A 27,864-nucleotide genomic window follows, 5' to 3' on the forward strand; every position below is an offset into this window, starting at 1 on the left:
TAAAATGTATTGTCAGATTTGGTTTGCTAGTATTTTGCTGAGGACTTTTGTATCTATGTTCATCAATGATATTAACCTGCAATTTTTTTTAAATATCAGGATGATTTTGGCCTTATAGAATGAGTTTGGGAGCATTTCTTCCTCTGTGATTTTTTTTTAAATTTTATTTTATTTTTAAACTTTACATAATTGTATTAGTTTTGCCAAATATCAAAATGAATCCACCACAGGTATACATGTGTTCCTCATCCTGAACCTTCCTCCCTCCTCCCTCCCCATATCATCCCTCTGGGTCGTCCCAGTGCACTAGCCCCAAGCATCCAGTATCGTGCATCGAACCTGGACTGGCAACTCGTTTCTTACATGATATTTTACATGTTTCAATGTCATTCTCCCAAATCTTCCCACCCTCTCCCTCTCCCACAGAGTCCATAAGACTGTTCTATACATCAGTGTCTCTTTTGCTGTCTCGTACACAGGGTTATTGTTACCATCTTTCTAAATTCCATATATATGCGTTAGTATACTGTATTGGTGTTTTTCCTTCTGGCTTACTTCACTCTGTATAATAGGCTCCAGTTTCATCCACCTCATTAGAACTGTGATTTTTTAAGAAGAGTTTCAGAAGGAGCCTCTACAATTATTTCATATTCTTTCTCCATTAACTATAGAATGGCTTAATGAATGGCTTTCTCCAAGCTTATTACTATATACCTAGTGTCATCACAATATTCAGTTCAGTTCAGTTCAGTCACTCAGTTGTTTTCAAATCTTTGTGGCCCAATAGACTGCAGCACATCAGGCCTCCCTGTCCATCACCAGCTCCTGGAGTTTACTCAAACTCATGTTCATTGAGTTGGTGATGCCATCCAACCATCTCATCCTCTGTCGTCCCCTTCTCCTCCCACCTTCAATCTTTCCCAGCATCAGGGTCTTTTCAAATGAGTCCTTTCTTTGCGTCAGGTAGCCAATCTGATGCTGAAGTTTCAGTTTAAGCATCAGTCCTTCCAATAAATATTCAGGACTGATTTCCTTTAGGATGGACTGGTTGGATCTCCTTGCAGTCCAAGGGACTCTCAAAAGTCTTCTCCAACACCACAGTTCAAAAGTGTCAATTCTTCGGTGCTCAGTTTTCTTTATAGTCCAACTCTCACATCCATACATGACTAATGGGAAAGCCATAACTTTCACTAGATGGACCGTTGTTGGCAAAGTAATGTCTTAGTTTTCTGAATGTTGAGTTTTAAGTCAATTTTTTCACTTTCCTCTTTCACTTTCATTAAGAGGTTCTTTAGTTCTTCACTTTCTTCCATAAGCGTGGTGTCATCTGCATATCTGAGATTATTGATATTTCTCCCAGCAATCTTGATTCCAGCTTGCACTTCATCCAGCCCAGCATTTCTCATGATGTACTCTGCATATAAGTTAAATAAATAGGTCGATAATATACAGCCTTGATGTACTCCTTTCCCGACTTGGCATCAGTCTGTTGTTCCATGTCCAGTTCTAACTGTTGCTTCCTGACTTTCATACAGATTTGTCAAGAGATAGGTCAGGTGGTCTGGTATTTCCATCTCTTTAAGAATGTTCCACAATTTGTTGTAATCCACACAGTATCAATGGCTTCTTTAAAAAAAAAAAAAAACTGTCTGAAACTACCATATTAATCACAATATTTTATGTATATTTCATACCCAGTCACTTAAAATTTATAATATATTTTGCTAAAATATTCATTCAACATCTATAGCTACTTTTATGCCACTTTAGTTGTTATTACAAACATGTTAAATGCCTAAAGTGCATAAGCCCTTTCTATTAACATTCACTTAATGTTAATGCTTTCCAAAACACTTATGGAAAGTACCTCACATTCAAAATTGTTCATAATTCTCCCTTATAAGTTGGTGTTAATCAAAAGCAACATCAAAATTACTGTGCAGCATATGCTGAGAATCAAATAATAAGTTTATAGTGTGCTCCATAAATTAAAATTATGGCTTGATTGAACATGATTTCTATCTTATAGAACCCCCTTGGATCTTCCTTTCTATTTTCTTGATTACCACACCAATGCTAAGACAAAAAGACAGACAACCAGTTCCCCACCCCCCCTCAAATTGTAGACACTTGGGTCAAGTTTAATAACTGGACACATGTCAAATAAATTATTTGGAAGTATTAAGGTATCCCAAAACACTGCTATAAGTCTAGCTATAAGCAACAAAATAGGTAGGTGCTTATAATACAAAGGTGAATAGGATATGGCCACAGTCTTTGGGGTTAATCATAGTGATTAAGATAGACATAAAGTCAAAATGAAGCAGTACTTTGTACCATAGTTATAAATATATGATGTGTGTGACTACACAGAACTAGAAGATAAAGAATAAACTTCCTCAAGAAAGTGGAGACTAGATTCAGAGAGATGATATTCAAGCTTGGTTTTGAAAAATAAATTAAGAAAAATAATTTTCTGGTTAGTTCAAAAATGTCTTCTCTTGAATATATTTAAAATGGAGAGAATAGAAAAGGAAACTAATAGGAGATACACTGAATAGTTTGGCTGGTACCAGAAAGAGGTTTGGGTATCCCACTAAGCATTTTATTCCACTGCCAAGGGAGTAAAGTTCAGTTTTAAAGTATATGACTAACATGCTTGGAGCACTGTTTATATTTATGATAACTGGTAATATGGAGGAAGATTTGTTTTCCAGAGGGAAGACAGATCAAAAACAATAATCTGAAAATAAATAATAAGGCATAAATGAGATGTAATCAACAGATGCATACATGTTGTATGTAATCAACATATGCAATCAAAATATATGTAACAACAGATGTAATCAAAATATGCAGATATATTTTTATGCAGGTATTAGATTAATATGAAATCATGAAAACATTACTTGAGAAATATAAAAGAAATCTGTTGGTGAGTAAGGAAAAAAAATCATGTTTTTTCTTGTCTGAACAATGCTCATTGTTCTTTATAATGTTGGTGACAATAACAGAAATGAGAAAAATAAAGAGTGCAGGATATTCATATAAGCAGAGAGCCTACTCGTTGGAAACCATTAGATTTGTGTGCCAAAGCTAGTGACATTTCATTTATCAAAATCATTCCCAAGTGCTCATCCACTTTGGACTTACTGCTTCCAAAACTTTAAATGTTTAATCTGTAGTGAAATAATTAACTATGTGACCATGTATCATATCATGTTTTAATGTCAAATGGACAATTTGAGCAGTGAATATATATCAACGTTTTAAATGTAACTGAACATTGAGGCCCCTGTTTATTATTATAATTTTTAAACATCTTTCAAACATCCAGCATCCACATTTTTTTTTTTTTCTTTTAATGATGTCTGTATTGGGATCAGGCTGACTTTGAGAGTCAAAGGACTAGAGACTATTAAACATCTTTGTGATAAAAAAATGAGGGGGTTAGCTTCAACCTATCATAAATACAAGACTGGGTTTCTCAGCTTAAGTTTTATTAAAGTTTTGTCATAGATAATTCTTTACTGGAACAGATGTTCCAGTATTAAAGAGTGTTTGGCAGTATCCCTGGTCTCTATCCTCTGCATGTCTGTATCATTCATCTATAGTAGTGACAATCAAAGTATCTCCAGACATTGCCCAGTAAAGCCACTGAGAAAGTGAAAGTGAAGTCACTCAGTTGTGTCCGACTCTTTGTGACCCCATGGACTGTAACCTACCATGCTCCTCCGTCCATGAGATTTTCCAGGCAAGAGTACTGGAGTGGGTTGCCATTTCCTTCTCCAGAAGATCTTCCCAACTCAGGGATTGAACCATGGTCTCCTGCATTGTAGGTAGATGCTTAACCATCTGAGCCACCAGGGAAGTTGCCACTGAGTAAAGGCAACATTAAAACAATACCTTAACCTGAAAGCTGGACCAATGAAATAACCCATCACATGTTCTACCACCAAATATTGAATTTCAAAGTAAAAAGTTGTAAGCAAAATTACAGAAGATCTCATAAAGTTAACATTAGTGAAAAGTAAATCATGAATATATGGGGATATTTTTTAGATTATTTGCCCATCAGTAAATATGTTCATTTAACCCTTATGTTCATCTGTCTATTATTCACCTGGATCACTGGCACACTTAAGCTCTGCTATCTTACTTGAGTATTCACAAATCCATTTTTTCTTGTTTGTTTTTTAATCCACAAACCCTTGGAGTAAGGATTTTTAACTAAGAGTACTTTGTTTCCTTGTTCAAATAGATTTTTACAAAGAATAAATTCAGATTAGTGTGAATGTTCTAATTCTCCCAATTTACGCATTGGTAAATAGTAACTTTAGTAACTTGTTTTCTCTTTATCAAGTAAGAGGGAAGGGGTAAAATTTGAGAAACTGTGCATGACTAGACTCTCTCCTTAAATTTTTGATTTTTTTTTAAAAAAGGTATAACATCTAATTGCCTTATTTGAAAGTGGAAGAAATGAATACTTTGAAGAATGAGAAATATCTAACAGGATTACAGACTACTAGTGGCATGAAGCCCCGGGACCTGGAGCTTCCATTCAGCCCGAGCCTGCTGGGTGGACCAGGACCCGAACGGACTCCAGGATTGGGAACTGGTTCACGTCTACAGGCGCCAGGTCCAGTGCTGATGTCTTCCCTGCTACCTACACACACATTGACCCCGGTGCTGCTGACTCCCAGCTCGCTGCCCCCCAGCATTCACTTCTGGAGTGCCCTGAGTCCCATTGCACCCCGTAGCCTGGCCAAGCTCTCCTTCCAGTTTCCGTCCAGTGGCAGCACCCAGGTGCACATCCCTTCCATCAGCGTGGATGGCCTCTCAACCCCTGTGGTGCTCTCCCCAGGGCCCCAGAAGCTATGACTATCACCACCACCACCACAATCACCACCACCCCTTTCTGGGGTTACTCCTTCCATGCCCTGAACTTCTCTCCAGCCAGCTGTCTCAAGGAGAAACATAGTTCAGCTGACAGACTCGTGCTCCGGTCGTGGTTGGGTAGGGATTCTTAGAAAGAAGGATCTCTCAATAACCCTTCCAACAAAAAAACATACAACTTCTCTCTTCTTGATCAGTCCCCCAGTGGCCGCTCTTATACGTCTCCTACTGCAGTGGTGGGGATGGTTTATTTATTTATTTTTTGAAGGCCACTGGGAGGAGCCTTGGAGAAGGCAATGGCACCCCGCTCCAGTACTCCTGCCTGGAGAGTCCCATGGACAGAGGAGCCTGGTGGGCTGCAGTCCATGGGGTCGCTAAGAGTCGGGACACAACTGAGCGACTTCACTTTCACTTTTCACTTTCATGCATTGGAGAAGGAAATGGCAACCCACTCCAGTGTTCTTGCCTGGAGAATCCCAGGGACGGAGGAGCCTGGTGGGCTGCCGTCTATGGGGTCGCACAGAGTCGGACATGACTGAAGCGACTTAGCAGCAGCAGCTGCAGCAGTGGCATGAAAAGGTGAAGGGCTGTTCATTGAATTTAAAAATCAATTGTCCTGTGTACTCAGTCTACTGGAGTCTTACCACAAAAGAATAGAAAATAACAAAACTTGAAAAGTAGGGGGAAAGCTATGGGCAACATGACATAGAGGAAACTGCATAGTTTTCAAATCTTGAAACTTCTGATTTCTAGCTGAGCTTCTGGCTAAATTACTCAAACGTTATGGGTTTCAATTTCTTTAGTATGGGATGCCATCGTTTACTTTCACAATTAATTTGGGGATTAAAGTAATAATAAGATTTGGTACTTCTATATATTATACATGTTGTGTAAGTAATCTATTATCTTGATTAATATTAATGACAAGCCCATGGGGTAGGTATTTTATTATTTAATTATATATATATGTGTGTGTGTGTGTATATATATATATATATATATATATATATATATATATATATATACAGAAAAGAAAAAGAAACAAAGACAGGTTGCACATAAATAATGAAACAGATTTAAATTTAGTCAGTCAATTTGACTTTTAAAAAGCAAATATAATAATGTGAACCATGTCATGTTTCAAAAGAGTACTATAAAAAAAAAACATGTTAAAAAAATTTAAAAGCATGTTATAAAAAAACAATACACAACCTCAGCTTAGTGTTCTCCTTCTCTGGGATCTTTTCCTAAAAGTCTTTAGTCTGGATAATGACTGTTATGATTTCTCTTAGCATCCTTTCTACCTCTGCGTCTGTTCTTAATTAACTCTTGATTATATTACTAAAGAAGTCAAGATTGGGTCTCTGCTCATTACAGGTATTGAGGAACCCAGATGATGGGTGCTACACCTGTATTTCAGCCCTTGCAATTGCCGTGTCAGAAAGAAACCAGGTATGATAGATCATACCTGGTTCTTTGAACTTCTAACTGGAAGCAACTAAAGTCACTTTCACTTAAATTCATTGAGCAACTCAAATGATCTTAACTAATTTCAAAGGTAATGGGAAAGTGTTACCCTTACAATGTGGTTAAAAGGTAAGAAATGCTTCTGTGAAATTTGAGAAGAGTCTTGATAACTACAATTGCAACAGCATTTTTCCGTGTTGTATTATAACGAATTATCTACACCTTGACCGAATTATTCTCTTAATCTTCTCAGTGTGTCTATCACCTTATATAGATACATTCAAAAGAATACTAGTGAGTGGACAGGTCCTCATTTTTTTTTTTTTTTACTTTGTTTAGACCAATTCATACTTTTAAATTGCTTATACTGAAAGCAATATTTGTGAGCAAACATTTCATTATTGGCTCATTTCTAAACATATCTTGCTTGATTGACTATATGGTTCAGTTCAGTCAGTTAAGTTGCTCAGTCGTGTCCAACTCTTTGCAACCCCGTGAATCACAGCACGCCAGGCCTCCCTGTCCATCACCAACTCCTGGAGTTTACTCAAACTCATGTCCATCGAGTTGGTGATGCCATCTAGCCATCTCATCCTCTGTCATCCCCTCTCCTCCTGCCTCCAATCCCTCCCAGGATCAGTCTTTTCCAATGAGTCAACTCTTCACATGAGGTGGCCTAAGTATTGGAGTTTCAGCTTTAGCATCAGTCCTTCCAATGAACACCCAGGACTGACCTTTAGAATGGACTGGTTGGATCTCCTTGCAGTCCAAGGGACTCTCAAGAGTCTTCTCCAACACCACAGTTCAAAAGCATCAATTCTTTGGTGCTCAGCTTTCTTCACAGTCCAACTTTCACATCCATACATGACCACTGGAAAAACCATAGCCTTAACTAGATGGACCTTTGTTGGCAAAGTAATGTCTTTGCTTTTTAATATGCTAAGTTGGTCATAACTTTCCTTTCAAGGAGTAAGCGTCTTTTAATTTCTATGGTTTAAAGACTATATGGTTATGAATCCATAAATTTTCAGAGCATACCATATTTAGTTCAGTTTTCCCACAGAAGAAGGGGAAACTCAGCATCCATTCCCTTTTATGTACCTGTCAGGTATTTTCTGGAAAGAAGTAAACTAGTTCTGTCTGTTGGAGCAGTTTGTCTGTGATTTAAGTGTAGAAGAGTCAGATTCTTTAGCTTTTTTTCACATAGATCTTCACTGTAAAATTCACATTTCAGAAGGTTTTTCTAAGGTGGTTGCTCATTCAAAATAAAGACTTATCCTTCTTGAGAATGGTTTACCTGTTTACAATCCAAAGAATAATGCTAATAGACATCAATTTTCCCTAAGATATTATATATTCATACACACACACAAACACACATGTAGCTCCTTTTAATACAATTTTATTATGTTAAGAGGAAATTTCCTTTTTTCTTTTCTTATTCAGAGTTACATTTATTTTTGCATCTCACTATTTTAACATTTTAGGAAGTTTATGGAACTTAAACTAAGCACTCTTGTCACAGATAACTGATCTAGTATGTAACATCTTGTCAAACATAAATAATAAATATAAATTTTTATGTTCACATTGCAAGTCAAATCTGTAACCCACATTTACAAACACACGACACAGTTGCATTCCAAGCTGTTTTAGTATTTGCAAGCATATTAGCATGACCCCATTGATGTAGCAGTAAATCCTGCTTTGTTGCTGTTCAGTCTCTTAAGTCATCTCCCACTCTAACCCCAGCGACTGTAGCATGCCAGGCTTCTCTGTCCTCCACTATCTCTGGGAGTTTTTCAAATCCGTGTCCACGGAGTCGGTGATGCCTTCCAACCATCTAATCCTCTGCCAACCTCTTCTGCTTTTGCCTTTCATCTTTCCCAGAATTGGAGTCTTTTCCAGTGAGTTGGCTCTTCCCATCAGGTGGCCAAAGTATTAAAGCTTCAGTTTCAACATCAGTCCTTCCAAGGAATATTCAGGCCCAATTTCCTTTAGGATTGATTGGTTTGAAGGGATGCTCAAGAGTCTTTTCCAACACCACAGTTCAAAAGCATCCATTCTTTGGCTTCCAGCTTTCATGGCCCAACTCTGACACCCATACATGACTACTAAAAAAAAACATGGCTTTGATTATATGGACCTTTGTTGGAAAATTATAGTCAAAGTACATTCCAATGAACATTTAGGTTTAACTTTCTATAGGATTCAGTGATTTGATCTTGCAGTCCAAGGGACTCTCAGCAGTCTTCTCCAGCACCATATTTCAAAAGCATTGATTATTCAGTGCTCAGCCTTCTTGATGGTACAACTCTCAGATCCATACATAACTACTGGAAAAAACATAGCTTTGATATATGAAACGTTGTTGGTAAAGTAAAGTCTCTGCTTTTTAATATGTTGTCTAGGTTTGTTATAGCTTTCTTTCCAAGGAGTAAGTGTCTTTCAGTTTCATTGCTTCTGTCACAATCTTCAGTACTTTTGGAGTCCAAGAAAATAAAATCTGTTACCACTTCCCCTTTTTCCTTTCTATTTGCCATGAAGTGATGGGACCAGATGCCATGATCTTCACTTTTTGAAGGTTGAGTTTTAAGCCAGCTTTTTTATGCCTCATGAAGAGGCTCTTTAGTTGCTCTTCCCTTTCTGCCACTAGAATGATGTCAATTGCACATCTGAGGTTATTTACATTTCTCCTGACAATCTTGATTCTAGTTTGTGATTTATCCAGTCTGGCCATCATTTTGCAAGATGTATTCTGCATAGAAGTTAATTAAGCAGAGTGATAATATACAGCCTTGACCTACTCCATTCCCAATTTGCTGCAGTCAGTTGTCCCATGTCTGGTTTTAACTGTTGCTTCAGATCAGATCAGTCACTCAGTCGTGTCCGACTCTTTGTGACCCCATGAACTGCAGCATGCCAGGCCTCCCTGTCCATCACCAACTCCCGGAGTTCACTCAGACTCACGTCCATCGAGTCAGTGATGCCATCCAGACATCTCATCCTCTGTCGTCCCCTTCTCCTCTTGCCCCCAATCCCTCCCAGCATCAGAGTCTTTTCCAATGAGTCAACTCTTCACATGAGGTGGCCAAACTACTGGAGTTTCAGCGTTAGCATCATTCCTTCCAAAGAAATCCCAGGGCTGATCTCTTTCAGAATGGACGGGTTGGATCTCCTTGCAGTCCAAGGGACTCTCAAGAGTCTTCTCCAGCACCACAGTTCAAAAGCATCAATTCTTCAGCACTCAGCCTTCTTCACAGTCCAACTCTCACATCCATACATGACCACAGGAAAAACCATAGTCTTGACTAGACGAGCCTTTGTTGGCAAAGTAATGTCTCTGCTTTTCAATATGCTAGGTTGGTCATAACTTTCCTTCCAAGGAGCAAGCGTCTTTTAATTTCATGGCTGAAGTCACCATCTGCAGTGATTTTGAAGCCCAGAAAAATAAAGTCAGCCACTGTTTCCACTGTTTCCCCATCTATTTGCCATGAAGTGATGGGACCGGATGCCATGATCTTCGTTTTCTGAATATTGAGCTTTAAGCCAACTTTTTCACTCTCCTCTTTCACTTTCATCAAGAGGCTTTTTAGTTCCTCTTCACTTTCTGCCATAAGGGTGGTGTCATCTGCATATCTGAGGTTATTGATATTTCTCCCGGCAATCTTGATTCCAGCCTGTGTTTCTTCCAGTCCAGCGTTTCTCATGATGTACTCTGCATATATGTTAAATAAACAGGGTGACAATATACAGACTGGACGTACTCCTTTTCCTATTTGGAACCAGTCTGTTGTTCCATGTCCAGTTCTAACTGTTGCTCCTGACCTGCATACAAATTCCTCAAGAGGCAGGTCAGATAGTCTGGTATTCCCATCTCTTTCAGAATTTTCCACAGTGTATTGTGATCCACACAGTCAAAGGCTTTGGCATAGTGAATAAAGCAGAAATAGATGTTTTTCTGGAACTCTCTTGAATTTTTCCATTATCCAGCAGATGTTGGCAATTTGATCTCTGGTTCCTCTGCCTTTTCTAAAACCAGCTTGAACATCAGGAAGTTCACGGTTCACATATTGCTAACGCCTGGCTTGGAGAATTTTAAGCATTACTTTACTAGCGTGTGAGATGAGTGGGATTGTGCAGTAGTTTGAGCATTCTTTGACATTGCCTTTCTTTGGGATTGGAATGAAAACTGACCTTTTCCAGTCCTGTGGCCACTGCTGAGTTTTCCAAATTTGCTGGCATATTGAGTGTAGCACTTTCTCAGCATCATCTTTCAGGATTTGAAATAGCTCCACTGGAATTCCATCACCTCCACTAGCTTTGTTCGTAGTGATGCTTTCTAAGGCCCACTTGACTTTACATTCCAGGATGTCTGGCTCTTGGTCAGTGATCACACCATCCTGATTATCTGGGTCGTGAAGATCTTTTTTGTACAGTTCTTCTGTGTATTCTTGCCATCTCTTCTTAATATCTTCTGCTTCTTTTAGGTCCATACCATTTCTGTCCTTTATCGAGCCCAATATACCTTAAAAAAATAAATAGAATTACTTCTCATGGTTTTCAGTACTTGCTTTTGTGGTCCAGACCAAAATCTTCTGAACTATTTCAAGAGTCCTAGTGTGTTCAACAGCTCTCAGTGTTGTCCTTTTGAAATGCAACACAGTATGGTATGGGGAGGGAGGTGGGAGGGGGGTTCAGGATGGGGAACACGTGTATGTCCATGACGGATTCATGTTGATGTGTGGCAGAACCAATACAGTATTGTAAAGTAATTAGCCACCAATTAAAATAAATAAATTTAAATTAAAAAATTTAAAAAATAAATAAAAAATAAAAAAATAAAATGCAACTCAGTAAAATTACCATCAAATCAATTCTGTCTTTTAAATATTCATTCAGAATGAAAAGTATTTCTTGTTTTCTATTCAGTGCAACTTTTATGCCCTTGTCCTAGGGACTTTGTATCTGTGTTTCCTCTTCATAGGATACTCCTCTCTTTATTAAATGATTAGTTCCCTGTCTTCCTAAAATATACTTGCTCAAAACTCAAGTTTCATGAGCGAATTCCACACATAATATTATCTGATACTGTAATATCATGACATTTTCTATCATTTTATTCAGCTTTCATTTTATTCTTAGCATCTATTATCATCTGATATGATAGTATACAGTAATTTGTATATATATGCATATAAATATAAAAATAAACAAAATTATTACTTGCCTTTCTTTACTAATATAAAGATTACATAAGACAAGGATTTAAATTTTTTTTTCATATGTCCCTAAAAGACAACCAAAGACAACATAATCTTTGAAGAAAAAAAAAAAAAACATGTTGAATTCTTTAATGAGGGCTTAAATAAACTCTTATAGAGCAGATGGGTCAGGATGTTCTTCTCAAGGTATTTCTCTTGGTTCTTTGTACTGTAACTCCTTGTATTTATGTCATAAATTGCCACTTAAATCAAGGACTAAAGTTAAAAATGTACCAGGGATATAATTTTATCACCAGTCCTCCCTTGATCAAGAGCCTTCCTATGCAAAAGAAATCAGTAGCTTGCCTTCTTTCCTCCCTTTCTTCCTTTCCATTAATTCACTATGGGAATTAAATGTCCTGTGAATTTCTGATCAATGGTGGTTTAAGCAACCCTCTTGGGAATGTTCTTTTGCATTTAGTGCTGGAACATTCTGAGTTTTTACTATAGTGTGCACACGGGTAGTAGCCTAGAATATTGCTACCTTAGTACTGTGACATGCCATATATAGCACAAAGTTCATCAGTGATTTTGAAACTGTGATGGAAGCCAGTGGGTCAAGGTTTGGTTTTGTGTAAGATCTTGATCAAGCAAACAGGGGAGAATTATCAGACAGAAAATATGTGTGTGGGGGTGGGGGGGTGGGGGGGTGTTTACTGACATAGAGCTATAGCCTGTGCATGGTTCTTCCATAACTTATTGCATTTTAAGATAGTATGCAGGAATCTATCAGGACAGAATGTCAGTTTTGGAGAGTACTACTGGATTTTGAGTTGTGAAGCTTTTAATCTGTGTGATTAGGAAGACACAAGCTCTGCTCCATTCAGCATAATCAAACATTTAAATACAAGTCTTGTGGTTACAACAGTATGAAGTTGTGAAATCGTAGTCTCTGACCTTCCGTTGGAACACCAGTCCTTTCTCTGGCATGATCAAGGATCTAGGACATCCATTAGTGACTATATGAAGTGACTTTCAGCCCTGACCTGCTACCGTATCATTCTGTCAAGAATGACCACCTTAATCATTAAATTGTATCTGCTTTCATTGAGTTGGCCTCATTTCCTAAACTGGTGTGCTCTGCAGGAAGCGAACTTTTCTCCTTTAGGAGACTAGGTTATAAGGATCCATTTTGGACAACTTAATCCTTATACTTCGGTTTAATCACTTTTCTTTCTTTCTTTTTTTTAACTAGCTGAGAGTATTTAGAAGGCTTATCCAGATATGAATATTGAGAGAGGTTTAATAATCTCATAATCAGTCATATTGTTTAGCCTGTGATTTGTGGTATCATAGTCTCTAAACATACTGGACTGATCTCCATCCTATTTTTAACTTTCTGATCTTCGGATCTTTGTGTTTTCACTACCATATGTAAATATGAAGTACGCTATGTGTGAAGCACTCTTTTCAGTGTTTTATAGTTATTGGCTCACTCATATCTTATAACAACTCTATGGTATAAGTACTATCTTCATTCTTACTTGATAAAGTCTTACTTGAGAAAACAGAAACAGGAACTGAAGCAAATCCCCAATGGTTCTACAACTAATAAGTTCATAAGTTGAACTGATTATTTCTAACCTTAGTATCTGGCTTGCTATTTTATTGATACTTCATTAATTAGTTCTATATCTAAATAATTCAAATATAAATTTAATTAAAAATTTTTTTTTTATTTTTTAACTTTATCCACTTTTTAAAAGGATACGTTTTCTACAAAGTTCATCAGAGTCAGTTATGATTCTTATCTTAAATCTCCATCCAAATTTGGTTTGTAAATTTACAAATGGATTCTCAGATTCAGAGGGAAAAAAAAAATCTCGAGGCTAGGAATTTTTAAATTATGTTAAATAATAGTGGTAAGAGTGGGCATCCTTATCTTGTTCCTGATTGTAGAGGAAATACTTTCAGTTTTTTACCATTGAGTGTAATGTTTGCTGTGGGTTTGTTGTATATGGCCTTTATTGTGTTGAAGTATATTCCTTCTATACTTAGTTTCTGGAGTGATGTTATCATAAATGGATGTTGAATTGTGTCAAAAACTTTCTCTGCATATATTGAAATGATTGCATGAATTTTATCTTTCAATTTTTACTACAGTCAATGTGTATTACACTGATTGATTTTCTTTTTTTTTTCTTCATAATTCTTATTTTTTTTTATTTTATTTTTAAACTTTACAATATTGTATTAGTTTTGCCAAACATCGAAATGAATCTGCCACAGGTATACCTGTGCTCCCCATCCTGAACCCTCCTCCCTCCTCCTTCCCCATACTCTCCCTCTGGGTCATCCCAGTGCACCAGCCCCAAGCATCCAGTATCGTGCATCGAACCTGGACTGGCGACTCGTTTCGTACATGATATTATACATGTTTCAATGCCATTCTCCCAAATCTCCCCACCCTCTCCCTCTCCCTCTCCCACAGAGTCCATAAGACTGATCTATACATCAGTGTCTCTTTTGCTGTCTCGTACACAGGGTTATTGTTACCATCTTTCTAAATTCCATATATATGCATTAGTATACTGTATTGGTGTTTTCTTTGCATTCCTAGAATAAATCCCACTTGACCATTGTGTATGATCCTTTGGGTGTGTTGTTTGATTCTGTTTGCTAGAACAAACAAAATTATGTTTGTTAAGGATTTTTGCACCTGTATTCATCAGTGACATTTTCCTGTAATTTTCTTTCTGGTTTTGCTATCAGAGTGATTGTTCCCTCATAGATTGTGTTTGGGAGTTTTCCTTCCTCTGCAATTTTATGGAAGAATTTGAGCAGGAGAGGTATTAGTACTTCTCTAAACTATTGGTAGAATATACCTGTGAAGCCATCTATTCCTGGGCTTGTATTTGTTGGATGATTTTTGGTTATAGTTTCTATTTCAGTGGTTGTGATTGGTCTGTTCATATTTTCAATTTCTTCTTGGTTCAATTTTGGAAAGTTATAGTTTTCTAAGAATTTGTCCATTTCTTTCAGGTTGTCCATTTTATTGGCATATATTTGGTTGTAGTAGTCTCTTATGATCCTAGTGTATGGTGATACTTCATTGTCATTTTGATATGCATTTCTCTTTGTATTTCTGTGTTGTCTGTTGTAACTTCTCTTTTTTATTTCTAATTGTACTGGTTTGAGCCTTCTACCTTTTTTTTCTCAAATAACCAGGTTGTAATTTTATTGATCTTTACTCTCATTTCCTTCATTTCCTTTTCATTTATTTCTACTCTGATCTTTATGATTTCTTTTTTTCTTCTAACTTTGGGCCTTTTTGTTCTTCTTTTTCTAGTTTACTTAGGTATAAGGTTAAAGCTTGTGTTTCCTTATGAATTTTCTGTCTGGATGATCTATCCATTGGTGTGAGTAGGGTATTAAAGTCCCTCACTACTATTGTGCTACTTTCAATTTCCCCTTCAAAGGTTATTAGCATTATGTATTGAGATGCTACTAAGCTGACTGCATATGTATTATTAAGAGCTATATCTTCTTCTTTAATTGATCCCTTGGACATATGTAGTGTCCTTCCTTGTTTTTTGTAACAGTCTTTATTTTAAAGTTTATTTTATCTGATATGAGTATTGTTACTCCCACTTTCTTTTGATTTATTTTTTCATGAGATATCTTTTTCCAGCCACTCACTGTTAGTCTGTATGTGGATGTAAAGTGGGTTTGTTGTAGATAGCATAAATAGGTATCTTGTTTTTGTATCCATTTAACGAATCTGTGTCTTTTGGTTGGAACATTTAGTCCATTTTCATTTACGATTATTATTGATATGCATGATCCTATTACCATTTACTTCATTTTTTTTTTTTTTTGAGTTTGCATTTTGTAGGCCTTTTCTTTAACTTATGTTTCCTGTTTAGAAAATTTCTTTTAGCATTTGTTGTAAAGCTGGTTTGGTGATGCTGAATTCTCTTAGCTTTTGCATATCAGTGAAGCTTTTGATTTCTCTTTCAAATCTGAATGAAATCCCTGCTAGATAGAGTAATCTTGTTTTTCTTTTCTTTTTTTTTCCCATTCATAAGTTTAAGAATATCCTGCTGTTCCCTTCTGGCCTGCAGAATTTCTGTTTAAAGATCAGCTGTTAGCCTTATTAGGGTCTTCTTGTATGTTATTTGTTGCTTTTCTCTTGCTGTTTTCATTTGTTGTGTTTAATTTTTGTTAATTTGATTAACTTATGTCTTACCATGTTTCTCCTTGGGTTTGTCCTGTATGGGACTCTAGGGCTTCCTGTATTTGGGTAGCAATTTCCTTTACCATGTTTGGGAAGTTTCAGACTATAATTTCCTCAAATATTTCCTATTGCCTTTATTTTTTTCTTCTAAGGTCCCTCTAATTAGAATGTTTATGTGCTTAATGTTGTCCCAGAGCTATCTGAGGCTGTCTTCATTTCTTGTTATTACTTTTTCTTTATTATTCTCTGTTTCAGCTATTTCCACCATTACACCTTCCAGCTCAGTGCCTCATTCTTTTGCCTCAGTTTTTCTGCTATTGGTTCTCTCTACTGTATTTTTAATCTCAGTTATTGTATTGCTTATTGCTAATTGTCTATTCTTCAAACTCCTGGCCCTTGTTAACATTTTTTTTTTTTCATCTTCTCAATCTGTGCTTTCAGTCTGTTTATCTGTTCCTTCACTTTATTTCCAAGATTTTGGATCATCTTTACTATCATTAGTCTGAATTATTTTTCAGGTAGATTGCTTATTCCCTCTTCATTTGTTTGATCTTGTGAGTTTTCACCATGCTCCTTCATCTCTGCCTGTTTCTGTCTTTTCATATTGTTTAATTTGCTGTGTTTGGGGTATCCTTTCTGCAGGCTGGAAGGTCATAATTCCTCTTAATTGTGGAGTCTGTCTGCATGAGGGGGTTGGACCAGTGCCTTGTGAAGGTTTCCTGGTTAGGGTGACTTGGGCGTGGGTTCTGGCGAATGGAGCTGGATCTTGTCCCTCTAAAGGGCAGTGCTTTGTCCAGTAGTGTGTTTGGGAGTGTCTGTGGGCTTGATGTGGCCTCAGTCAGTCTTTCTGCTAGTGGACAGGGTTGTGTTTCTGTTTTGCTAAAGGTTTAAAGTGAGGCATTTGGCACTGGGGCTTGCTGGACTTTGGATGGGGCTTGGTCTTAGTGTTGAGATGGAGGCACTTGGGAGAGCACTCGCTGATTAACATTTCATGAGGTTGGGATTTCTCTGACGGTACAATGTCCTGGCCTCATGTTTCCCACCTCAGGGTTTCAGACCTGACCCCTTTCTATAGCACCAAGACTTCACAGGCCTCACAGCCCAGAAGAAAAAACTGCAAGATGAATAGTGAAAGCAACACTCAACAGTCAGATCAGATCAGATCAGTCGCTCAGTCGTGTTCGACTCTTTGCGACCCCATGAATCGCAGCACACCAGGCCTCCCTGTCCAGCACCAACTCCCAGAATTCACTGAGACTCACGTCCATCGAGTCAGTGATGCCATCCAGCCATCTCATCCTCTGTCGTTCCCTTCTCCTCTTGCCCCCAATCCTTCCCATCATCAGAGTCTTTTCCAATGAGTCAACTCTTTGCATGAGGTGGCCAAAAAACTGGAGTTTCAGTTTTAAAAGGGAAAAGAAATGAGAAAAAGAGGGAACAGGATAAAAACAGGACTCAAAAAATAAGAGAGAAATAAAGCCCTTAGTGAAAATGAATACTAAAACTAGACTAGTGAAAATACAAAATCAAAAACATGGAAAAAAGTATAACTAAATGATACTGGAAAATAGGAAATAAAATAAAATGAATTTATTTAAAAATAAGATGCTTAAAAATGGGAAAAGTATGTTATAAAGATAAAAATTAAATGGAATTTCATATAGAAAGAACAATATGAAAAAGAAAAGGGAAAAAATACATATTGAAGTAAAATAAGAATGACCTTGTGATTCTTTCTTTTTTCCTCTCCACACATTTTTCTCCAATCAATCTGCATATTCAAAAAGTTCTTTGATGTTTCTAGGAAGGTCTCTGGTCCTCTTATGGGCAGTGTGGACTCACCTCAGATTCAGATCTTGCCTTGTTCCAGCTTGTGCTTGCTCTCATGGTCCACAGTTGCCCCTAAAGCTCACAATCTCAGGCTAATTGTTGGATTTAATACACTGCATCTATGGCTGCAGGAGATTTTTCTCCTCTCATTTGCTCATTAGTACTCTGTTTTGGTTTTGCACCCACCTCTGCTTGGAGGTCACCCTCCAATGTCTCCTCTCCACCCAGATAAGAGAGGATGCAAGTAGCCACTTACCAGGGCTCACTTGATCAGTTGGGCTGGGGAGAGGGAGGGGCATGGCAGACATAGTTGGTGTGGGTGAGGAGTACTGCTGTGGCCAGGACCTGTGGGAGGTGACCACAGTCTGAGGTGGATCATGCATCTCCCCAGAGGTATTGACCTTGGGTTTGGGACTCTCAGCAGAGCCAGGCTTCTCGGGCTCCCAGGAATATATGGGCAGCGACTTTTTGCCTGCTCACAGCTTGTTGGTCCAAACTGTAGCAGCTTCCTGTCTTCTGCCTCTGACACCCACACCAGCTTTTCTACCTCTGGAGCTTCAGACCACAGCTGACTTGTCCTTCTATGCTTCTACTGAGGGTGGGGGCCTGCGTTTCTGAGTACAATAACTAGAGCATTCCAGGGGTAGTGATCTCTTGTCACTCTGGCAGGGGGGCAGGCTTTACCCCTAGACTTCTTCAGCTGTGTCATACTAGCCCCCTCAGAATATCTACAAAGCAGTCAACCCCAGTACTCCCTCTGGGGTCCAGACTCTGAAGCCTGAGCCTAAGCATCCAGCACCTGTTCTCCACAGCATGGGCATGCAAGCTCCTTTTTGACTAGGAAGTGCTATTTGGCAATGATTCCTGTGGTGAATTCTCTCCGTTTGGCTTTCTAAACACATATTGCTGCTATGCTCCCCACTGAGGTTGTGAAGCTTCCCACTGTTTCTGCCCATGTGGTGGTTTCCAAGTGTGCAGAAACTTTTCCTCCTTCACAACTCTCTCCCCAGGGTGCAGGTCCCCATCTGAAATTCTTTTCTGTCTCTCTCTCTTTTTTTTTTAGTTTTTGATCTCTATATTTTGCCCTATCTCATTTTGAAGAGATTGACTTGCTTTGTGGAAGTCTAGGGTCTTCTGTCAGCATTCAGAACATGTTCTGTAGAAGTTGTCCCATATGCAGATGAATTTTTGATATATTTGTTGGCAGGGAAGGTGATTTCACCATCTCATTCCTCTACCATCTTAAGTTTTCTCCTCATGACTTCATTTTACACATTAATGGAGTGAAATGTACTTTGCACATTTGCCTGGGGAAGAAACCCATGGTGTCTTGGTGTTGGAAGCACCAAGGAAAACATGACAGTGAAGCACTGGATAGAACAACACTTTACTTGGGCAGGCCCCTTTCTTTTCTTCCTCTGTGGATCTTTCTCTCCTTTAATGAACCATTTGTCCTAGCCAATGTAATTTACTTCAGCTGCCCAGCTGATTTTCACCTCCACCTTATCTCTTTCCTCTGATTTTAGTATTGTTTTACATCAGAGTGTGTGATACCTTCAGATTTGTTCTGTATCAAGATTGAGCTTATTTGAGGACTTCTGGGTTTCCATTCAAATTTTAGGATTCTTTTTTAGAGTTCTTTAAAAAAAAAATGCCATTAGTATTTTTACAGGGATTGCAATGAATCTGAAGATATCCTTGCATAGTGTAATTATTTTAACAATACAAAAATTTCCAATACATGAGCAATGTATATATTTCCTTCTCTGTATGTGTGTGTGTGTGTGTGTGTGTGTGTGTGTGTTTTCAATTTCTTTCAGCCATGTCTTATAGATTGTTAAGTACAGATCTTTACCTCCTTGGTTAAGTTTATTCCTTGGTATTTTATTCTCAATATGATTGTAAATTGTTGTTCATTTGTCAATTGCTAAGTCGTGTCAGACTCTTTGTGACCCCCTGACCAACAGCATGCCAAGCTTCCCTATCCTTTACTATCTTCCAGAGTTTACTCAAACTCATGCCCATTGTCTTGGTGATACCATCCAACCATCTCATCCTTTGTTGCCCCCATCTTCTCCTGCCCTCAATCTTTTCCTGCTATCAGGTCTTTTCTAGTGAGTCAGTTCTCATTGTAAATAATATTGTTTTCTTAATTTCTCTTTCCATTAGTTTCCTGTTAGTGTGAAGAAATACAATATATTTCTATATATTAATTTAGTATCTTGCACCTTTACTGAATTATTTATTTGTTGTATTTTGTTTTTGTTTTTGCTGATATATTTAAGATTTTTCAATATATAGAATTGTATCAGCTGCAAACAGTAGACATTTGCTTTTTCCTTTCCAGTTGGGAGGCTTTTTATTTCTTTTCCTTGTCTGATTGCTCTGGTTAGGACTTTCAATAAAGTTGAGTAAAGAAAAGTGGTTAGAGTAAAAGTGGTTAGAATGCTCATCCTTGTCTTGATCTTAGAAGAAATTGTTTCAACTAGTTACTGTGGAGTATGATGTTGGCTGTTGTTTTGTCATGTGATGTGCTTAGTTGCTTCAGTTGTGTCTGACACTTTGTGACCCTATAGACTGTAGCCCACTAGGCTCCTCTGTTCATGGGATTCTCCAGGCAAGAATACTGGAGTGGGTTGTGCTGCTCTCCTCCAGGGGATTTTCCTGACCCAGGGACTGAACCCACATCTCCTTCTCTCTTGCATTGCAGGCAGATTTATTTACCCACTGAGCCACCTGGGAAGCCCATCATTTTGTGATATATGGACTTAATCATGTTAAATTTTGTTCCGTCTATATCTACCATGCTGAGAGTTATTTTTTATAATAAATTAATGCTGAATTTTGTCAAAACTTTTTGTGCATCTATTGAGATGATCATATGATTTTTATTCTTCAATGCCTTAATGTGGTGTATCACATTTATTGATGTGTGAATATTGAAACATCTTTAAATTCTGATAATAAATCTAAATTTACCCTGGTGCATGATCCTTTTAAATTATTATCAAATACAGTTTGATGATATTAGCTGAAATTTTTGCATTCATTTTCAGGAATATTTGTTAGAAATATTTTAAAGAAAGAAAATTTGTGATGTTTGTATCTGGTTTCAGTACTGAGTTGATGTTGCCTTGCAGAATGCATCCAGAAGCATGTTTTTCCCTCAATTTTTTTGAAATAATTTGAAATAGATAGGTGTTACTGCCTCTTTCAATGCTTGGTAAAATTACATATGAAGCCACCTGGTATTGGATTTTTGTTGGCTGGGTGTATTTTGATTACTGATTCAACATCATTAGTGGTAATTGTTCTGCTCATATTCTATTTCTTTAGGATACAGCTTAGAACAATTTAAGTTTCTTGGAATTTATTTATTTCTTTTAGATTTGCCATTTATTGGCAGGTTTATAGGAATTTATCGATTTCTTTAAGGTTTTGTTTTATTGGCCGATAATTGCATTGTACTGTTTTATGCTTCTTCGCATTTCTGTAGTGTTGTTTGTAATGTCTCTTCTTCTGTTTCTGCTTTTTTTTTTTAATCTGTGTCCTATCTCTTTTTTCTTGATTGCTTTAGCTAAAGATTCATCAGTTTTTGTTTATCTTTTAAAGAAACAATTTTTAGTTCATAGATTTTTTCTCCCTATTTTTATTTATTTATTTTTTGCTTTCATGTTTTCTAGTTCTTTCCTTCTAATTTTACTTGTTCTTTTTTTTTTTTTTTTAATTTTCCAGTTGATTGAAGCTAGGTGATTTATTGGAGAGTTTTCTTATTTCTTGAGATAAGTTTGTATTAGTTCAGTTCAGTTTAGTCGTTCAATCGTGTCTGGCTCTTTGTAACCCTATGGACTGCAGCACGCTAGGCTTTCCTGTCCATCACTGACTCTTGGAGCCTGCTCAAACTACGTCCATTGAGTCCGTGACACCATCTAAGTATCTCATCCTCTGTCGTTCCCTTCTCCTCATGCCTTCACTGTTTCCCAGAATCAGGGGGTTATCAAAGAGACAGCTCTTCCCATCAGGTGGCCAAAGTATTGGAGCTTCAGCTTCAACATCAGTCCTTTCAATGAATATTCAGGACTGATTTCCTTTAGGATTGACTGGTTTGATCTCCTTGCAGTCCAAGGGACCCTCAAGAGTCTTCTCTATCACCATTGTTCAAAAGTATCAATTCATCGGTGCTCAACTTTCTTTATAGTCCAACTCTCACATCCAAACATGACTACAGGAAAATCCATAACTTTAACTAGACACAACTTTTTCAGCAAAGTAATGTCTCTGTTTTTAAATATGCTATCTAGATCAGTCATAGCTTTTCTTCCAAGGTGTCTTCCGATTTCATGACTAGAGTCACCATCTGCGTGGTTTTGAAGCCCAAGAAAATAAAATCTGTCCCTGTTTTCATTGTTACTCAGATACCATGATTTTAGGGTTTTTTTTTTTTTTTCTTAATGTTGAGCTTTAAGAGAGCTTTTTCATGCTTCTCTTTAGCTTTCATCAAGATGCTCTTTAGTTCCTCTTCGCTTTCCACCATAAGGTTGATGTCATTTGCGTATCTGAGGTTATTGATATTTCTCCCAGCAGTCTTGATTCCAGCTGTGTTTCATCCAGCCCCGTATTTTGCATGACATACTACGCATATAATTTAAATAAGCAGGATAACAATATATAGCCTTGACGTACTCCTTTCCTGAATTGGAACCAGTCCATTGTTCTATGTCCCATTCTAACTGTTGCTTCTTGACCTGCATACAAATTTCTCAGCAGGCAGGTAAGGTGGTCTGGTGTTCCCATCTCTTTAAGAATTTTCCAGAGTTTGTTGTGATCACAGTTAAATGCTTTGGCATGATCAATAAAGCAGAAATAGATGTTTTTTTCTGTAAATATCTTGCTTTTTCTATCATTCAACAGACGTTAGCAATTTGATCACTGGTTCCTCTGCCTTTTCTAAATCCAGCTTAAATATCAAAGTTCACAGTTCATGTACTGATGAAGCCTGGAGAAGAGTGGAGAAATAGCTCTAGAAAGAATGAAGAGAAGGTGCCAAAGTGAAAAAAACACCCAGTTGTCAGTATGACTGGTGATGGAAGTAAAGTCTGATACTATAAAGAGCAATATTGCATTGGAACCTGGAATGTTAGGTCCATTAATCAAGGTAAGTTAGAAGTTATCAAGCAGGGGATGATAAATGTGAACATTGACAATTTAGGAAACAGTGAACTAAAATGGACTGGACTGGGCAAATTTAATTCATATGAACATTATATCTACTACCATGGGCAAGAATCCCTTAGAAGAAATGGAGTAGCCCTCATAATCAAGAATAGTCCAAAATGCAGTACTTTGGTGAAATCTCAAAATTGGTAGAATGATCTCTGTTCATTTCCAAGGCAATCCATTCAGTATCACAGTAATCCAAGTCTATGCCCTAAGAAGTAATTCTGAAGAAGATGAGATTGAATGGTTCTATAAAGACCTACAAGACCTTCTAGAACTAACAGCCCCCAAAAATCATTTTCATCATAGGGAACTGGAATCCAAATGTAGGAAGTCAAGAGATACCTGGAGTAACAGGCAAGTTTGGCTTTGGAGTATGAAATGAATCAGGGCAAAGACTAACAGAGTTGTGCTAAGAGAACACACTGGTCATAGCAAACACCCTCTTCCAACAACACAAGAGACAACTCTACATATGGATATCACCAGATGATCAATAAGGTAATCAGATTGATTATATTTTTTGCAATCAAAGATGGAGAAACTGTACACAGTCAGCAAAAAGAAGACTGGGAGCTGACTGTTGCTCAGATCATGAACTCATTATTGCCAAGTTCAGACTTAAGAAAGTAGGGAAAACTACTAGACCAGTCAGGTATGATGTAAGTCAAATTCCTTATGACTATACAATGGAAATGACAAACAGGTTCAAAAGATTAGATCTGATAGACAGAGTGCCTGAAGAACAATGGATGAAGGTTCATGATGTACAGGAGGCAGTGATGAAAACCACCCCCAATAAAATAAATGTAAAAAGGCAAAATAGCTGTCTGAGGAGGCCTTAGAAATAGCTGAGAAAGAAGAGAAGCTAAAGGAAAAGGAGAACAGGGAAGATATACCCATTTGAATGCAAAGTTCCAAAGAATAGCAAGGAGAGGTAAGAAAGCCTTCCTCAGTGATCAACGCAAAGAAATAGAGGAAAACATAGAATGGGAGAGACTATCAATACCTTCAAGAAAATTAGAGATACAAAGGGAATATTTCATGCAGAAATGGGCACAATGAAGGACAGAAGTTGTATGGACCTAAAAGAAACAGAAGATATTAAGAAGAGGTGATAAGAATACACAGAAGACCTATACAAAAAAAGAACTTCATGACCCGGATAGCCACAGTAGTGTGATCACTCACCTACCACCAGACATCCTGGAATGCAAAGTCAAGTGGACCTTAGGAAGCATCACTATGAACAAAGCTAGTGGAGGTGATGGAATTCCAGTTCAGCTATTTCAAATTCTAATTTTGTATACATTTTCTCAAAACTACTTTGCTGCATCAAATAGATTTTGTCATTGATTTTCCATTTTCATTTGTATCTTTCTTGTTTTATTTCCATTTTCATTTCCTCAGTGACTCAATTTGTTTAGTAGCACATTGTTTAGCCTCCATATGTTTCTGAATTTTGTAATTTTTTTAATGGTTGATTTCTCCTCTCACACTATTTTGGTTGGAAATAGTGCTTGATATGATATTACTCTTATGTTTATTGAGATATGTAGTGGCCTGATAAGTGATGTCTCCTTAAGGATATTCCGTTTGTACTTAAAAAATATGTACTATGCTGCTTTGATGTGATTTGTTTATATATATAAAGTCCAACTGTTCCAATGTGCTATTTAAGTCCACTGATTCCTTATTGATTTTCTGTCTGAATGATCTGTCCACTGATTAATGTGGGGTGTTAAAATCTCCTATTATTACTGTATCACTGTCAATTTCCTCCTTTATGTTTGTTAATATTTGCTTTATATTTAGATGCTTCTATGTTGGAAATATATATATTTATAGTTGCTAGATGACACCACCCTTATGGCAGAAAGTGAAGAAGAACTAAAGAGCCTCTTGATGAAAGTTAAAGAGGAGAGTTAAAAAGTTGGCTTAAAGCTCAACATTCAGAAAACTAAGATCATGGCATCAAGTCCCAACACTTCATGGTAAATAGATGGGGAAACAGTGGAAACAGTGACAGACTTTATTTTCTTGGGCTCCAAAATTAATGCAGATGGTGACTGCAGCCATGAAATAAAAAAGATGCTTACTCTTTGGAAGGAAAGTTATGACCAACCTAAATAGCATATTAAAAAGCAGAGACATTACTTTGCCAACAAAGGTCCCTCTAGTTAAGGCTATGGTTTTTCCAGTAGTCATGTATGGATGTGAGAGTTGGACTATAAAGAAAGCTGAGCGCTGAAGAATTGATGCTTTTGAACTGTGTTGTTGGAGAAGACTCTTGAGAGTCCCCTGGACTGCAAGGAGATCCAACCAGTCCATCCTAAAGGAAATCAGTCCTGAATATTCATTGGAAGGACTAATGTTGAAGCTGAAGCTCCAATACTTTGGCCACTTGATGGGAAGAGCTGACTCATTTGAAAAGACCCTGATGCTGGGAAAGATGGAAGGTGGGAGGAGAAAGGGATGACAGAAGATGCAATGGTTGGACGGCATCACCGACTCAATGGACTTGAGTTTGGGTAAACTCCGGGAGTTGATGATGGACAGGGTGGCCTTGTGTGCTGCAGTCCACAGGGTTGCAAAGAGTCAGACACAACTGAGTGACTGAACTGAACTGATAGTTTTTAAATATTCCCTTTGAATTGATGCCTTTATCATTATATAAATTCCTTCTTTGCCTTTTGTTGCAGTGTGTTTAAAGTATATTATGTCTAATTATAAGTGTTGCTACTCCAGATTTCTTTTTGTTTCCATTTGCAGGGAGCACTTTTTTTTTTTTTAATCTCCAGAATTAAATCCATATTTAGACCAATATGAGTCACCTGAAGGCAGTATATTTTTGGGTATTATTTTGTGTACTTAGGTACTCTGTAGTTTTGATTGGAGCATTTAGTTAATTTACCAGTCTTCCTAGGTGGCACTAGTGGTAAAGAATCCACCTGCCAATGCAGGAGATGCAAGTTCACTCTCTGGGTCAGGAAGATCCCCTGGAGAAAGAAATGGAAACCCACTCCAGTATTCTTGTCTGGAGAATTCCATGAATAGAGAAGTTTGGCAGGCTATTGTACATAGGATCACAAAGAGTTGGGCACAACTGAACAACTGAGCACTGGCATCAGTTCATTTTCATTTAAAATAATGACAGGTGTGTAGTTATTGTAACTGTTAATTGTTTCGTGGTTGCTTTTGTAGCTCTTTTTTGTTCCTTTCTTATTTGCTGTCTACTTTTTTTATTTCATTAATATCATTTGTGTTATATTTTTATTTCCTACTGAAAGAGTCAATTCCTAGGCAGGTTGATAGGAAGTCCAGGAGTCCTTGACGAGAGAAGACTCTGAGGTTCTCAAAGAAGAGACAGGGGTCTGGAATTCTCAAGGAGGAGGAAAGGACAAACATTCTTCCCTTGCCCCTCTACATTCCGTAGTCTTAGTCACATAAAGTGTTTTTTTACTTTAAGCCTGGAACTGACGATTAGACAATAAACAGCTCATTTTAAATTCTGTACTAGGGATTATATAACACCAGTGTATCCTGTTTGAGGACCGTTTCTCCTTCCTGAAAACCTTCTGAATAATCTTGATATTTTAGGATGTATATTATGGGAGTGGGTCCGGTAGAATCTTTCAATTGTTAAATTCTAATCTTGTTATTTTAAAATGTAAATTATGGAAGTGGGTCTAGTAATATCTTTACAACTTTGAGACATTCTTTTGATTTATTATAATAGCCAATTAAAATAGTATATAACTCTATTGCTTAAACTGATGAAGGGGGCACTCTCCATCCCCCTTCTGATGTCTAAGTCAGAAGCTTTCTCTGTCCCTTTTATACTTTAATAAACCTGTCCTACACAAAAGCTCTTGAGGGATTAAGCCTGGTTTGTGATCCCACAGCTAAATCTTCTTCTTCAGAGATCACTAATCTGACACTGTTCACCATAAGCTGTAACTACTCCCCATTTTATGGAACTATTATAGTTTTTGTTGTTGTTGTTGTTTGTCTTGCTTTTTGTTTTTAGCTTCACCCTGAACAAATATTTTCTCCATTCTATGGCTTGACTTTTTTTGTTTGTTTGTTTATGGTTTCCTTTCTTGTGTAAAACCCCTAAGTTTAATTAGTTCTTATTTGTTTATTTTTGTGTTATTTCCATAGTCTAGAGTTCAGTTCAGACACTCAGTCATGGCTGACTATTTGTAAACCCGTGGACAGCAACATGCCAGGCTTCTCTGTTTATCACCAACACCCAGAGCTTGCTCAAAATCATATCCATCTAGTCGGTGATGTCTTTCAACCATCTCATCCTCTGTAATCCCTTTCTTTTTCTGCCTTCAGTCTTTCCTAGCATCAGGGTCTTTTCCAATGAATCAGTTCTTTGCATCAGGTGGCCAAAGTATCCAAGCTTCAGCCTCAGCATCAGTTCTTGCAAGAAATATTCAGGACTGATTGTATTTGGAATTAACCAGATGGATCTCCTTGCAGTCCAAGGGACTCTCAAGAGTCTTCTCCAATGTAACAATTCAAAAGTATCAAATTATTGGTGTTAAGCTTTATGGTCCAACTCTCACATCCATACATGACTATTGGAAAATCCATCAGTTGAGTTCAGTCGCTGAGCCCTGTCCAACTCTTTGCGACCCCATGAATCGCAGCAAGCCAGTCCTCCCTGTCCATCACCAACTCCCAGAGTTCACTCAGACTCATCTCCATCGAGTCAGTGATGCCATCCAGCCATCTCATCCTCTGTCATCCCCTTCTTCTCCTGCCCCCAATCCCTCCCAGCATCAGAGTCTTTTCCAATGAGTCAACTCTTCGCATGATGTGGCCAAAGTACTGGAGTTTCAGCTTCAGCATCATTTCCTCCAGAGAAATTCCAGGGCTGATCTCTTTCAGAATGGACTGGTTGGATCTCCTTGCAGTCCAAGGGACTCTCAAGAGTCTTCTCCAACACCACAGTTCAACAGCATCAATTCTTCAGCACTCAGCCTTCTTCACAGTCCAACT

This window comes from Bos javanicus, chromosome 19 (genome assembly GCF_032452875.1).
Source record: "Bos javanicus breed banteng chromosome 19, ARS-OSU_banteng_1.0, whole genome shotgun sequence".
Classification (NCBI taxonomy): domain Eukaryota; kingdom Metazoa; phylum Chordata; class Mammalia; order Artiodactyla; family Bovidae; genus Bos; species Bos javanicus.